The following is a 16,449-nucleotide window of genomic DNA, read 5'->3' on the forward strand; positions in this document are numbered from 1 at the left end:
AGTGCTTTGGTAGCCAGGGGAAGATTCTATTGCATGTGTATATGGCCTGCCTATATATGTGTGTGTTCACAGCTGTGTTTTGGAGTCTGTACCATAGACAAGAAGGGTAATATAAAAGGGAATATACATATTTGGAAAATATAAATGCAAGTTGGTTTTCRTCCTACTGTTGATGGTTTAGTTGATGAGAGCATTGTGGTTTATCCTGAAAAAAATGAGGGTTACACAAGCATAAGCTTTGGAAACTTYAGTTTGGTGAGGTCCTTGTGCAAGACAATAAAGGTTCTGTCTGGGCTGGAGTGTTTTTTATAGATTGCACTTGGCACAAGGAGGAGAGTTACCGTAGTTGCTAGCAGGGAGACACAGTGTTTCCTTCCCCATGCAAAACAAAGTGAACATATGTTCTCTAATTTCCTATGGCCTACGTCAAGAAGGGTAGTTATTGCTAATTTAAAAGCATACAGAAAGGTAAACGCAGGGACTGGGGTCTTTTTCCCCCTTGAGTTTGCATAGGAAAATAATTAAAGGCAAACATTGTATGTTATAAGGAATATATTGGTCTGCATACAKCATTGTTTTGTTGCAGATTACAGACCCAGTGGCCTGATCCTTCTGTCACTGAAGTGACTGGCACATTTCCTATTGATTTCAGGGAAAGAAGGAGCAGACTATAACCCAACATGAGACAGGTGAAAGGTGCTCCTTTAGAAGTATGCTGCCCATTATATTTAGGCTCCCAAATTACTTTTTCTTAGTGTCCTGGGAAGTAGATAGACATCAATTGTTCATATTAAGAGTGTAATAAGGATTTTTTAAAGATGTAAATGTAATCTTTAACACTGCTGAACCAAAATTATAAAAGATTTTGCCAGTGTGTGAAAGTGAAACTAGCTGAGAACAAAAGTGAAACCAACAGGCAACTCTCACTCCCCAGGCTGAGTGAAATGCAGAAATCCTGAAGTGCTGATGCTGAACAGTAAATTGGAATTTTAAAATWTTCTTTACTTTTATTAGTGTGAAAAAGTGCTGCTAGTGATCTAGATAATGATTTCCCCTAAAGATAGGTGTTTTCTCATTATAGTATTTCTTTAAAAAGTCAGAACCAATTAAAAATGTCTGGTGTTTTTCTTTATGATATTTAGGGGCATCTGTACATGTTACCCTATTTTTCTTTCCAATGCATTTTCCTTTTTCATGCATTGTATCACAGGCTTGTAAGTCATGTACCCTCTATATTCTGATAGAAGCATGTGCTAGAGCAGGACAGGGTTGCCCTTGCTTTACAAAAGTATTGTGACGGTACTCAGCAAGTTTCTAGAGAAGAGAAAGAAAAAAGTGTCTTTAAAAATATATGAAAATGATGGTTGAATGTGTTTAATTGATAAAACACCAAAAAATGAGAGGCAGTATAGCAGTGGGGAGAGAAGGACATTCAGTTCTTCCTACTCAGTCTAGTAGGATCAGCAGSAGACAAATGTACAGGAAAGTGGGGATATACCAAACAAAACAACAATAGAGGGTAAAAAAACACATGGGATGYCATGGACCAAAAGAAATAATGGAGGAAATAAGTGGTTTAGAYAAGTTATCATCGTGCAAAGTTCTTCCTTGGTCCATGTTTTTCAATATCTAGGAAATTGAGTGGAAAAATACATGTGCAGCAACAGTCTGCTGTAGGTCTGAGCAGCATCAGGAGGGTAAAARTGTGGAAGGAAAAGGGTAAGAGATGACAGATCTTTTTTTTTGAGGCAGTTTAGTCATAAATGTAACACTCTACTGTGCTGAGGCTTTTTGAGCATGATTTATGTTGATAATGCTTATTAAAGGACAATCTGAAACAAGGTGGGTTTTTTTTTTAATTTAGCACACTGAATTCGTACTCATTATCTTAAACATTTTTCCCTCTCACATTTGTTTGGAAAAGTTTAGAAGGAAAACGTGGGGGGGAAATAGTGTATAGACAGTGATCTTAGCTGGTATCTTCCTCGCAGGTGGAGGGAGGATATAGAAGTCTCAAAACTACAGGCCTATGTAAATTCTGCAGCATCACAAGTAAGTACAAAATAACAGAAATCACAGAAAAATGGGTAAAGCAAAGACCCTATTTATCTGTGAAGGTATTCAGCTTTCAAAGCAGAGGAGGGAAAAGTTGCTGTGGGAAGAAATATCTCAGGACTTTGTCCCTCATGTAAATGGCTTTTAAAAAAATTTCWATGTATGTAAAATGTATTTTTTATTTTAATGTAAGATTAACACCATTTGCAGATTGAATTTTGCTAATGAGATAGAGCTTGCAGCAGTATAGAGGCCTCTAAGAACTGAAAACCAGGTCTGGAGAATCTGGTACTTAACTGACCATRTATGGAATTCATTTTTGACATGTATACCTGACTTATCAAAACCAATTTTGAGGACTCAAATTAGAATGTAATAGGGGTTTAAAAATGCTTTTCAGACCAAAAGATACAAAGCTTTTTGAGGGACAGATAATTTCAATGTGCAAAAATATGTCTGGGCATACAATAATTTAAATCTATTTTCTCTTCTGTTACAGAGAGTGTGGTACAACCCCTGTTCTGGGACAGATGGACGGACGTCCGAGGGACATGGACATCACTTCTCAGGTAAACGCACTCTTGCTCATGACTTTCAATAGAGAGAAAAAAAAAACAACTTCTCTGTTCAGACTAAATAATACCTGACCTTTTGGCCTTTTAGATTTTGGAGTTTATTGACATTTCAGACAAACGTGGATATTTTTGTTTTGTTTTGAGAGAGGTGAGGAGGCAAAGTGTTGTGAGGGAGAGAAGTTAATACCAAGTCCTTCTGATGTCCGATCAGTTGCAGGAAAACAGCARTGCTGACAGTGGTATACTGGATTTYCCCGTTAAAAGATGCAAATGATAGGATATTATAGAAAGATCAATGCATTTGTGAACTGTGCTATGTGTTTCAGTTTGCTTCATATTAGAATAGCTCATAAATTGGAAGTAGATGCTACAATCCGTGGTTGGTCAGAGACAGGGCTAAAAAAMCAGTTCTTTCTAATTGTATGTGGCTTTATTGTGTTAACAAATATATTTGATGCGATAACAGTTAAAAGTAGTCTRTTTTGATTAAGTTGAAGGACCAAGACTTGGTTTTAAAGCATGCTGGTTAATTAAAAAGGAGTCAGTAAATGGCATAAAGTTCTAGACAGGATGCCTTTTGAGAAAAATGCTGTTGCTTGGGGTCAAATTAGTCAATAAGTAAAATTTTCTGATCAGGAAAGAGTCTGTATTTCTGAGATATTTTATACTTTGTGTAAGCTTTTTATACACCAATAGATAGAGGAGTTGTGTTAAAGTGTTGGAGTTGCTATTGTGTTACGGTACATCACTTGCTCTTCCTGGCTTGAATTGTTGATTAAACTCTGATAATTTAGACAAGAGAGAAATGTAAATTCCATTTAMCAAATGGGATGTTTGTAGCATTGAAAAAAGTGAGAGATTAAAAATTATTAGAAGTCTCTAAAATCTATACTGTTGTTCTGCAGCCTTTGAAAAAGCAAAAATCTAAATAATAATATTTCTACAGGCAAAATAATATACATTATCTTAAAAAAGGTATAAACTGCTGTTAGAAGAGTTTCGAGATAAATAGTATGTGCAGATAGGTAGTTAGGATTTTGAAGTATTTTTCTTCTTCTGTTCTCTCTCCTTTTTGGCAAGGAAATTAGAAAGATTTCTTTCAAATATAAAAGGAATAAATAAATACAATTGGAATGAAACATTATGGTAGATATTTGGTGAAATTTGTTTTCTTATAAGTATTTTGGTTTTAAATGTAAGTGCAGTGGTATAGTTAAGATCTCAAAGTTTGTAGGGAGGAAATCTTTCAGTATCTTTGTTCATACCTGAGGAATCCATTTTAGAAGTCTATTTTCCCTGTTTGCAAAATACATTTTTATTAGATCTATGTATTTGGGTTAAGACTTACTTAAAATTACTTAATTAGGTTATACTGAAATTCTAAGTGATTTAAAAAGAAGGATTATGGTAATATGACAAAACATAACACTATTTTCATTGAAATTCTTAAATAAAGCCCTTTTAACATGCCAGTTTAAAAAAATCTATAAATTTAGGGTGTTAAAATAGTACAAAATATAAAAAGGCTGAACTCATAATGGAATGTATAATCCTGTACCAGTGAGCAGGGATTTTGTAGGTACGTCTGGAACATGGGAGGAGGTCATTTACACCTTCAGTTTGATTTTGAGCATTTCTCTTCTGGTATTGTCCTTCTTCTCACTTTATTATGTATATGTAAACATTTGTAAAATGTTTGTAGTTGATTTGTGAAGAGAAAATGTAGAGAAAGAGGTAACAGTTGTAGGTGCGCTAAGCTAGATGGGAACTGATTGTGTTTTCCCAGGAAATTCTGRAAAACATACCAAAGTAAAAATTGCTGCAGTAAAGAATAAATTCTAAATAATTACATTCATACTGTTTGAAATAGCGTGGTTGTGAATTGTCTTTAAAAACCTCCTCTAAGTATCCAAAAACAGTGCAACATAAAAATGTTTTCCAATTGTGTTTTCTCTACATAAATGTATTGGCTTGTAGGCTTATTTAAGGGGCAAAGTATAAAAAAAATGAACTTAAAAAAAGAAGTTCTGTGTGTGCTTTTCCCATAGATAAGTTTGTTTTTTTTTTCTCTAAAAAGGAGAACGTATATGTTTCTTTCCTCTGTGTTGTTTATAGTTTGAAATAAATAATGAATTTGTGGTGATTTTTTTTTTTTAAATTATGTATTTGCATGAAATATCTGGCAGTAGGTTTGTTTTACTTGTAATTTAATTTTGGAGAAATAGCAGAATGTTTCTGGATATCTGCATTTGTCTCAGAGGTTGGAGCCTAAGCCAGATTTCTGTGTAGTCTGTCAGTCAGTTACACGTCTGAGCATGTTACAGTGTGCAGCACTACAAATTAGAGCTATTTGACTTGTGTTTGCTGCATGAGGCTTCGTTAAAAAATATATTGCAAATAAAATAGAAGTCTAGGGAATGAGCTCTGCGTGTGTGCGGGGGTGTTTCGGGGTGCAGTGCTGCGCTGTGGAGGGGGGCCGGGTGAGACTCAGTGGATTTTACTCTGAGGTGCTACTTCTGCCTGAACTTGTGCTATCTACCCCGTCCCTCACTTACTTTATAAATGGATTCTGACTCTCTGGATTATTTTTTAGCTCCCAGCAGGATAGCTGCATGYACATTGTTTACTACTAATTTTAAGAGAGGAACTGAAATAGTGCTGTGTGTGTTAGTCATACGTATACTGAGCATCTSTATGAAGAGTCTATGGGAAGGAGGGCAGAATATGAGTGTGTGACTGAGTTTTCACATTAGTTTCACTGCAGAATAACCCAGCATTTTTTACTAACTTTGTCCCAAAGTTTTCTAGGGGTTGTAAAGCTATTTTTGAGTTAATTTGCTTATGACAATTTGCCTTCTAAAACATCAGTAAATAAATTTTTWAAAGCCCCACCAGCTAGAATAAGATATATTCACCTGTTTTTTATTATGTGGCAGGGAGCATGCAGTTGATGCCAGTAACAAACAGTTGTGGCTGGGACCAGAAACCACACTGCGGGAGTACAGAAACCCGCCACAGCATCAGCGGCCCGGGCCCGCCGCTGGGCCGTGCCGCGCCGTGCCGGGCCGGGCGCTCGGAGCGAGCTCCGCCGGCGGCCCGGGGGAAGGGCGGCTCTTCCTCGGGGGCCGCGGAGGAGCCGGGCGGGGGTCCCGGTGGGGACACACGGGGCAGCGGCGAGGGGGGGCCGGGCGGGCCGGCAAAGGGGCCCCAGCGCCACAGAGGGTTAAGGGCGGCGGGGCGCGGGGGCCGGCGGGAGTTGTAGGCACTCCGGCATGCCGGGAACTGCCGGGAACGGCCGCCATTGGTCGGCAGCGGCGGTGACGGCGCTCGCTCGGTTCSGTGTGGCGGGGCCGCCGCTGTCCCGGCGGGCGGGAGGGAGCTCTGGCCCGGCCCGTGTCCGGACGGGTGTTTCGGGGAACGCCGGCGTTATCCCGGCGCAATGAGCAGCGGCCTCGAGGCGCGGCCCGGCCGGTCAGTGGCAGGTTTGCCCCTTTTCCCGCAGCCTGGTCCCGCAGCGCTCCCCGGAGCCGCGTTCCCCCGCGGGGGATTTGCTTTGGTCAGAGCACACGGGCGGCTCTGGGGCTCCTGCTGCCCCGCCGCTGCCAGAGCTGCTCATGCCCCGGACAGGCACCGGCTCACGGGCTCTGTGCGTGCGCGGAGCTTTGCTTCCACTCGTGCTGAGCTCTGCGCCGAGCCGGAGAGCGGACAGATAGAGCCTTCCTGCCGCCTCCTCGCCACTCGGCTTGCGCGGGTAGCCAAGGCTGCCACATGGCAGGACGGGATCAATGGTTTTATCTATAAGTTGGGKTTTTTTATTTTGTGTTTTCAAATGYGAAGTGGAAGAATTATGATGCGTGGAAAAGTGCTGAAGTACGCTGAAGTTACGGGACAGACGCAGGAAGCAAACAGAACTTGGTAGTTTGCGTCGTAGCTGGGTATTTTCTCTCCAGACAAAGCTGGGAGGGAATAAAAACGACGAAATATACTACGTGTTAATTTAATTTATGCCGATAGTGCAAAGTCGGTTCTTGTTAAACCTTGTGATGTTTCAAAACAACTTATTAATTAACTACAGATAGGCTACTCTATGTATCAAAGGAATGACAAATAATAAATCAATCTGAATTTAGTAAATTTTAGTTGTGCTTTTTTTTTTTGTTTGTTTGTTTTGTTTTCCTCCTTATGTTTTGGAAGCAGATTTTGAAAGACAGTGGTGTCATGCATCAGCAGTCAGCTGAACTTGAGGCTGAGCATGCTTAAACTTCTCTTGGGAATGGAAAAATTCTTGTTAGGTTATTTTCCTTGATAATACTAAATCCTCTTGAGATTCAGAAGAAAACGTTATTTATTTGTTAACTAATAAATGAAATGCAAAGAAAATTATGCTGTTGAGCTCAAACAAAAAAGGAAATATGCCRTAGTAGGTTTGTTTTCTATTGCTCATTTTCTGCAAGAGGTATGTGAGGAACYCTGCGAACATTTTTGTGTCAGAAAGCACATCAGATACCACCTGAAATACAGTTCTTAAAGTGTACATAGATGGTTCTCAGAAGAAAGAACACAAAGTGAAATATATGGGGTCTTTCAAGGGAAGGTATTGTTCTAATGGAGGAAAAAATGTTTTGCTTACAAAAGAAATGGTTTAAATAGCCACAGGAAAAGGATAACTGCCTTTAGTGTCAGCTTTATAACCCCTGGTGGCTGAACTTGCAGAGTGAAGCTGTTGAAGTTGGCTTGAGATACAAAATCAGCAAGTCCAGAATAAAATAAAACAGAAAATATCAAGGCAAGGAAAATACTAATAATCTGTTGTAATGTGTTACTAGTATATGGCCTGCTGTGTCCCCATTCTAAGCATTACTTTTCCAGTTTTACAGTAGTAGATTTTCCTGGATTCTGTTTTCAGTGCAAGGCATTAGAACTGCATTTGTGCTTTAGCACAATAGATGCAATATATCACCTTTCTAAAAATGTATAATCTAACTGCAAATACTGTACTGTATTAGTAGTGGCATCTAGRTGGTGAAATAGTTGAGGGTACCCAAAGGAAACACAAGATTAGTAATAGATCTGATCTAATCTGGCAGCCATTGTACACTTAGCTGTAGAACAGTTTTTGAAGGGCAAAGTAAGATCACTGAGAAATTAAAGGTGGGATGAAATGCAGCATGGTTTTAGCAAAAAAAAGACTGTGCCAGACTGCCTTGTTACCTTATGTTTCATTGTGAGGAAACTTYGATACTGAACCGTGTGAAGAAATAATGTAAAATGGAGAAAATTTGGATTATTTGCATTGCATTGTAAGGTGACTTTGGAATGAACTGACAGATAAKAGGTGGAAAGAGACTGTACTGACGGAAAGAAGGTTGCAAACTGGCRTTTTTGAAAACCTGGAATTCTTTCTTTAGTGACACTTGTGAAAAAGTAGAATGGTGATAAAATCTTATGACACAGAACTGATGGACTGTATTTATAGAAAGGAGGATTTGAATATCCATGTGCTGACAAGATGAATCAAAACTGAGATTAATAGAATTAGATGAGATTTAGTGATGCAAATAGAAACTGATCACAATTTATTCTAGAAGGGTTCATCACTTYAGTGACAAGTTGTTAGTTGGTGTAATAGTCAGCAGTAAAATGACAGCACATGATGTGGCTGAGAAAATAATAAAAGGAAAACAACATAGTGTCCTAGAAAGTGTTAAGGGCTAGATTTCCTGTACGTATAGAAAATATTACCGTCAAAGTATTTGGCATTACTAAGACCTTATCTGGAGCCCAGCTAYCACCCACATTCAGATAAATGGGTTCAAACAGATGGTTGGAACAGATGCAGAAAAGGACCACATGGATGTTAAGAGGAATAGAGAGGCTTAACAGAAAGACACAGAAGTGACAATTACACAGTTGTTATATAAGGAAGGAAAATAATTATATGAGCTCAAGATTAGAGTAAAGCAAAACAAATGTGTGTAAAAGGGATAATGGGTAAACTTTGCTGGAAATTGCAGGAGGAGCTCTAAMTCAGATTGACAATACTCTGGAGCGGTTTCAAATTAGAAAGAAGTTTAAATTTCTTTTACAAGGGATTTTTATGTATCCAGGAAAGAACATCAGTGTTGGGTTCTGCATAGTAGAGGGGAATTTGGCTTGGGAATCSTGGATATCCCCTCACATAATGTTGCATTCTTGTGTATCAGTTAAATGGATTCTGAAATTGATAAGTTCATTTACAGTGGATCCATTTTGAAAGTGCTGCTGGTTTTTGTTACATTAATTTCCTTTTAATATGCCCCTTAATACATCCGAGTAGTTTGGTTGTGTTTGCTGTGAACTGTGTGTTTGGTTCGGACACCGTGGCTGAAGGTGCTACCTGTTCTTGTCCCTGGATGGACTATTTGTAGAAGTCGTCATGGAACAAGTTTTTTAACTAAAAACTCAGTCCTCTAGGCCAAGACAATATTGCATTCTAAAATGTAGGTATAATCAGCTTTCTTGGGTTGTTTCCTGAGACCTTGTGTCTTTTTTTTTCTGCCTTTTGGACTGTATAGTTTTTACATACAGCACTTAGTGCAGCAATGAAGAATTAACAGAAGAACCTAAAGATTAAAGAACATTGCTTTTCAGCAAGGCTGCTGTCCTCTAGGCAGACAGTTTAGATTTTTACTTGGCATTTTGGCTTTTGGGAAATCTCCACAGGGAGTTAAGAAATCATTGCTCAGTCATCCATTTTAATTTTATTTTTCATTCTACAGCTGTAGCAGGTTATTCAAGAGAAATAATATGTTTTAAGGAGGTAACTTTCTGTTCAGTGGTCAATAGAAAACTAAAAAATAAATTGGGTAAAATCAATCTAATCATCAATTTATGCATTAAGTACTACTAGTGGCACTTTCAGTAGTTGCTGAAGCAAAGAAGTGAGTGGATTATAAGAATTAAACTTCCTTCATATGCCTGGAGGTGAACAAGTCATGAAAATGGYGGGCTCATTTGGTATGGGACAGTGTGAAAGACTAGGAAGACAAATAAATATGTATGATTTCTAAATGGCTTCTTGTACTCCTTTTCTGTAAAGTGGGATTTGAGCTACTGACAGCTACCTTGAGGTGTACAGGGCAGAGGTGTGGCCATAAAGTGATGGTATGAGTGTGGAATGAAACATGCTTGGTTGTTTTTTAACCTAGATTCATGAAAACTATTTTTCTTTTCCATCATGAGTCTGATTCTTAAAAGAAAATAATTTCTATTCATAGCAGGTTCTTTCTCTTGTTCTTTTCTTGACCTTTTTGAGTTGGAAGGAAGTCATGAACTTCCCATTGAAATGGTGGGAACACTGTGTTAGGCCTTCAGCAAAGGAAAATTTTCTGACCTGATTTGCTTGTGACATCCTAAAAGGCTTCCTGCCATAAAAAGAGCCACTTCCACTGGTGTCACTTGTTTCTGSTCCTCTTAGGCTGTATTAGGCCTCTTGAAATAGCACTGATTGGGGGAGCAAAGTCATGGAAGTGAGCAGCATTCATGTGGTAAGGTTGATAATGACATTTGCGTAACTCAACAAAAACAAAACGGCTAATATTTTAGTATTAAACAAAAATAAGGTGTTATTGCTGTTACTAAGAGTAGGAAAAATCCATTCTTTGGCAGGTTTTATGTAATCAAGTCTTGGGGGAATGTGCACGYGTATGCCCACATACATGTATAAATAAACATACAGCTGCTTTGCTGCAGGTGCTGGCTGATGAGTAGAGGATCAATATACAGAAGTACTAGGAATTTACGCACTGAACAAAACCAAAGTATGCCAGAGCTTGGTTTGGTAGCAGTAGACTCAAAAATGGAGGGTTTGCTGCAGCCTGCAGCAGCATTTTTTGGTTGTGTTTTTTTAATCGCTCTTTGTTTGGTTTTAATWATTTTTTGTAGAAATACTTTAGGGCCAGGCCATTTGCTGTATATCTTCAGATTTCCATTGAAGTCTAGAGCGGGGTAGCGTTTACACCCCTGAATAGATGTTCTGTTGGGTGGAAACATTATTAAGGTGTCTCTGGTCCCACATTGTTTTTAAAGAATGTTGGTTTTGAAATGCTAGATTTAATGGCTAAAACTTTAATGGTAGAATTCTGGGAAGTCTGCAAGCCTAATATTTTAAGGAAGTGTGGAGAATTTGATGAAAAATATATAGGTCCATAATTGGGTTTTAAAGATAGATAGCAATCTGAAATTTTTTTTACTCTCAACTTTTGTCCCTGCTAGGGTCTCAGTTGAACTTTCTGCCCTCACATTTTCTCTAGGAATGATACCTTGTGCTTAAACAGCATTTTTCAAAGTGGAGTTCATGTTTGTGGAATACTGGGAGTGGCCAGACAGACTCTTCTACAAATACAGGGTTTTGGCAGGGGCACCAGAACTGTCAGTCATGTGAATCTTTAAGGAGACACTTGAGGACGACAGATTTTTGAAAAAGGATGAGAAGACAGATTTATTACCAAATGTAGTCCATCATCTGAGTCCAAAAGTGAATATGTCAAGGTGACACTGAGTGTTGGCAGGGTTGTGAGGGACATGCGTTCCTGAACTTGTTCATTTTATGTGGATAACTATCTGTATCACTCATTTGTAGTTACAAAACCAGGTAGAAGAGACATCAAGGATTAAATAATGAGCACACAGTATTTAATTTCTATAGATGGTATCTTCAACTCAGAATCGTTCAGTGGGTTGTGAGATTGAGTAACATTAATCTATTGCTTTGGCCATATTATGTCTCCAGTAAACAGATGCTGCACTTAAATTCTTCATGCACAACTATTAGAATTTTTTTTACTAATACTTGATTTCCAATGTTGCTGGTGATTAAAAAACTCAACCCCCTCTTTATATACACGTTCTAAGCCTGTCCTTGGTGTGCATGGTGAGAGGATCTGGAGTTCTCCATTGCAGTCATTTCTGAGAACTCTAAATAGCAAATGGCAACAAAAAGAGGAATTTTGAGATTTTTACAGGAGACTCACTTGTCAATCCATAGTAGGTAAAAGTGAAAAATCCCTGTATCAAGTGCTAGAAGTTTGTAGTGCCATTTGTATAATTTCCTGTTCATAAGGGAAACTGAACAGGCCTTCTTGTGAAGAACTGTGTACATCTGCATGGCATATTAAATTTACAGAAATCTATAGACTGAACGAGTTAATATGCCAGCTATTGTTTGATTTTAGGTTCTGTTTATCTTCCATTGCTACATTTGCCTGGAGTGTTTTGTTGTTGAGAAATTTGGGACTTTATTCCCTGAAGCAGGACAGGTTGCTGACGCTGAAGGTTTTTTTGAGAAACAAGGTGTGTATAGGTGTTACAGATGTGGTAACCTGAAATGCCTGAATGACTCAGTTTCAAAGTTAAGACTTGTGTTTCACAGCTGTCTTGTGTTTGCAGGTTTCTGCACTTCTCATAGAAACCATAGTCAAGAGTGTGCAATTGCATCAATCAAAATTTATGCTTACTTGCTTATTGATTATGGCACGTAATGCTACTGATTGCATCCCTTTCTCTCAAGCTGCTGCTTCTCTTTTGCACCCTTGCTCCTGCAAGCTCTGCAGAGCAGGGCTGATCAGCTTGAGGTGCCTTATGTTAGACCCACAGGAGTCCTGCTGAGAACCAGCTGGCAAGGCCCAAGTCTGAAACGTGGATCCTCAAGCACCTGATTCATGTGTAGCATGCCAGTAGGGAGGAAAGGTGCATAAATACCTGCTTCCAGACTTGCCCAGATACACCACTTTAACATATGCTTAAGATGTATGCACAGGATGGGGATGAGAATACCTGCCCCAGCTCCTCTGGTCCCCTATCATAGCTTCTCTCCTATCATTACAACCTAAAGAAAAAYAGTTACTAAGAAGTTCTTTACTGAGAGTAGTGAGGCACTGGAATAGGTTGCCCAGGGAAGTTGTGGATGCCCCATCCCTGTGAATGTTCTAGGCCATGTCTGAGAAACCTGGCCTTGTGAAAGGCATCCTTGCCCATGACAGGAGAGTTGCAAGTAGATGATCTTTAAGTTGCCTTCCAAACCAGGCCATTGTGTAGTTCTGTGATATGATGATTCTGTGTGCTGTGCAACAGCTTCAACCAAAATCACCTCACCCAGCACACATCTGTGCCATGTTGTTGAAGCACTTTGCTGCTCTTCAGGCAGAGGAGGGAAACCCAAGCGCCTGGGTATGTGCTAAATAGTGTAGGGCTCAGAGGGGTACCATGACTCCTGCAAGGAGATGGAGTAGGTGCCTAAAGAAAGGCTGAGGAGCTGGAATTCCACATAAAGTATCTTGCCYGACCTCAGCATTACTATCAAGTCAACAATTGATGAGGTGTCTTAAGAGACTTCTTGGCATGTCTGACTGATTCTTGTAGAGRTCTTCAGTTAACAGGATGGACAATGAGGCTTACATTCTTAGGTATTCTAATTCTTACCTTCAGTGTGCACTGGGGCAGAGTATCTTAATTTGGGGCTGTGAATTCAGGCAAAGACACACTGCRGTGCTCAGCACCGCAGCAGCCAGGCCTTTATTGAATCTGGCCTCACTGCAATAAGGGTGAGTAATGGTAAGAGAGACATGAGAGCAGAATGACTGTACAGGGGGGAGAGCTGTTCTTGGGTTGCTAGAGTGAAAAACATATTTGTAGAGGGATAAAATTAGTGCTGGGTACAAGAATGCCATTTAATGAAACAAATGACTACACTTCTCCGTGGCAGAAAAAAACGTGACACATCACAGATAACCAGCAGTCCCCCATCCTTCTCTCAGGGTTGCTGCAGAGCAGACAGCACTGCAGGCTGGGATGAGGAGTGGATCCCTGTGCTGAGGCTTCCTGAATGCTGAGACCCCCAAGCTACGCCTCACTGTGGGGACAGTGAATGACTGTCTTGGGATCTCACCTGTGGGCTTGTAGTGAGAGGTGTTTTCCTCAGGTACTGAGAGAGCAGGGCAGGAGGGTRCATGTATGTGTGAGACATGGGAATGCAGTCTCACTGAGATGTGTGATTGCTTGTGAGGAACTTGTGGCAGCAATGTCACAGAGAAACTTCATAGTAAAAAYTGAATGTTTCTTCTTAGTGGGTACTCTTATCCTCTATTCATTGAGTTTTATTGCTCCTGTGCTATATTTTTGTTTGTCTCCTTTTGRTGTCGTCCTCTATGTAGTTCTGTCTCCTTAATTTTTATTCCTTCTTGCTGCATTTTTCAGTCATGCATGTCTCTACTTCTTTAGCTTTCCTGGAGACCTCTTTCGTCTCTCTTGTGATCTGCTGTACGGCTTGGCCACGATCCATATGATGGAGCAACATAGCCAAGCTGTGGGTTGACTGAGGCTTGCATCACCGCCCTGACCCAGATTGCATCTGCAGTCATCTGGAATTGACTACACGCCTGAACTGATAAAAGAGGCTGTGGAAATATGGATCTCTGGGGCCTTGGCAAGGTATCCTCATATACATGTGTGTGCATGYTGATGCGTGAGGACACTCAAAACGCCTGTCTGTTTCATCAGCTCAGCYGAGGGGGTGCTCCTTTGGGATTTGCAGCAGCTTACGGCAAATGGGAACAGACCTGCAAAGCTCATGAGAATATTGGGATTAACCCTGGAAAGGGGGATGTGCCTGTTGCTCAGAAATGTGTGATGCCCATAAGCAAGAGATCCAAAACCCCTCACTTGACCTTTGTATAATGCTTTCCCTTCCAATGAGTCCCTTTCCCTGCCTGTGACTCATCTCCTTCTAAATGTAGACTGTAAGCCTCTCAGAGGACTGCCTTTCTCTCCGAGCAGAGTAGCATAAAAAATAGCAACACTGTTGAATAACCAGTATTATTATTTTAACACAAAAAAAAAAAAACTAGAGGACTTCCTTGCTGTGTCTGTGCTTCTCTGTCAAGGGGTTTATCAGTCCTCCAGAGAGAACAGTGRGGCAGCTTCTGTCCTGACCCACCACAAGAAGGTTGTTCAGACAAGAGGTCTCAGGAGCAGCACAACTGCAGTGCAGTGGGCAGGAGATGTTACAACAGAAGATGGGTAGACTGACAGACCAAYAAATGTTTCGTAGCACCCATTTTTCCATCCCTATTTCTGACCCATTTGTAGCTGGCAGCATACCCTTGGTAACTGYAGTGCAGCTAACGTGGATGTCCAGTAGGAGGTTGCCCAACACTCATCTCCTTTCCTCCATCCTCTATACATTTTGTCCAGCTGCCAGGTCCACTTCTGTTCTCAACACCTGGTGACTCTGGTGACCATKCTGTTACCTTTCGTCCTTTGCTTCAGCTCTTGTGTTGTCTTTGACTTGCAGCAGATCTCTTTTCTCTCTTCATAGTAGATCTCTTTTCTACCTTTTCTCTTTCCAGATACTTCTGCCACATCCACCTGTGCTCTGGAAGACAAAAACRTAAGGATCAGCAATGTGTCATTTATTCTGCAACAACGAACAGTTGAGAACTGCCTTGACAGCCAATAGAAGAAAACAGGGTGATGTGACTACAGCAAGCACATGTTCTTTCTAATAATTTACAATAGCACTATGATCCCAACGAGGAATGGCACTCGAACCTCCCTCTGATTACYGCTGTTCTTTTCTTTTGCTGTAACAATATAGTTTCTTTCTAACACACAAGTGTTTATGCAAAAATGCCAAGATTCTCTATGTAGATTAAAATAGGCTTACAAATTAAGGAAAGGCTGGTATGGAACAAGAGGAAAATTATCCCAGCATTTTGCTCTTATTTTTAATCCAAGTCCTGTCTTTGGAGAGCGTTATGTCGACTACACACTTGGTGAGGCCTATGAGGATTTTCCTTGTGTAATGACTGCAGGAGATAGCSCTAGCATATCACAACATACTCTAAAAAAAGCAAAAAGCAAAAAAAAAAAGGTGAACTAATTCACCATGAGGATGGAAGGATGGATGTTTCTTGTTGTGAAACAGAACAAAATCCTATGATATGTTTCTCCTATTAGGTCTGATRCAACTACTATATGATAAACATTCATTTCTAAAAATCCACTGTAAAGCTATAGGTCAGCCAGTGGCTTGACTCATTTTTCGTTGCAGAGTGTATGATAGTCATGCCTTTAATTGACATCACTGCAGCCAGTGTGTTGTTGAGTCCAATGAAATTTGAATCCCACTATAAATGTAATTGTTTTCCACAAGTAGATTATGAACAGAAGCCTTTGATTTCTATTAATTATGTATTTTTGAGTGAAAAGCTATTTTGTCTATATATATTTAATAACAGAAAATGTAGCAAACATTTCTTTTTATTGAACTAATAAAAGTGATAAACCTATCACAGCAAATTTTCAGCTAATTTCTTTGGTCTTGTTTCCCTKAGCATAGATGAAAGGTCAAAAAATGCAGCCTCAGGTATCTCAGGATATACAGTTCTTTGCATCAGGTAGCTGATGCCATACATGTTGTCTTGTTTCTAAATGAGAGCGTTGAGATGGCGATAGTCCCTGTAACTGCATTCACATTGCAGTRTGGTCAGGTTGTGGCCTCAAGGTGCAACACTTGGGGTACTGTTTATTGTTAGAATGAGGGTGGCACCTTACATGAGCTCTTTCCAAACTCCGAAGCAGGCAAGGGTTAAGAAATGTTGAATGGGACGAGAYGAGAGAAATTGTAGAGGATTTGAAAATCCATTCAATAAGCAGTCTGCAGGAGTGGATCTGTAAAGGAAAGCCAGACCTGAGGTGTGCTGGGATATGGCAGATGAGGCTCCTGGAGCCTGCATCTGGCATCGGCATGGRGTGTGGAAAGTAACGCAAAGAAATGGATGAG

The 16,449-nt window shown here is 40.0% G+C and overlaps 1 long non-coding RNA gene across 2 annotated transcripts; it reads left to right on the forward strand.

The window, feature by feature from the left end:
* The first annotated feature begins 1,971 nt into the window (after positions 1-1,971).
* On the forward strand, positions 1,972-15,947 carry LOC130572477 (uncharacterized). 2 transcript variants are annotated; one of them, XR_008965220.1, is made up of 4 exons: positions 1,972-2,052; positions 2,555-2,624; positions 13,887-14,096; positions 15,014-15,947. It is a non-coding gene; the product is annotated as an uncharacterized LOC130572477 (long non-coding RNA). The 2 variants fall into 2 exon arrangements; XR_008965221.1 differs by lacking the exons at positions 1,972-2,052; positions 2,555-2,624 and adding an exon at positions 5,932-6,101.
* The last annotated feature ends 502 nt before the right edge of the window (positions 15,948-16,449 follow it).

This window comes from Malurus melanocephalus, unplaced genomic scaffold, assembly GCF_030028575.1.
Source record: "Malurus melanocephalus ecotype Western Australia unplaced genomic scaffold, MMel_1.1 scaffold_2, whole genome shotgun sequence".
NCBI lineage: Eukaryota > Metazoa > Chordata > Aves > Passeriformes > Maluridae > Malurus > Malurus melanocephalus.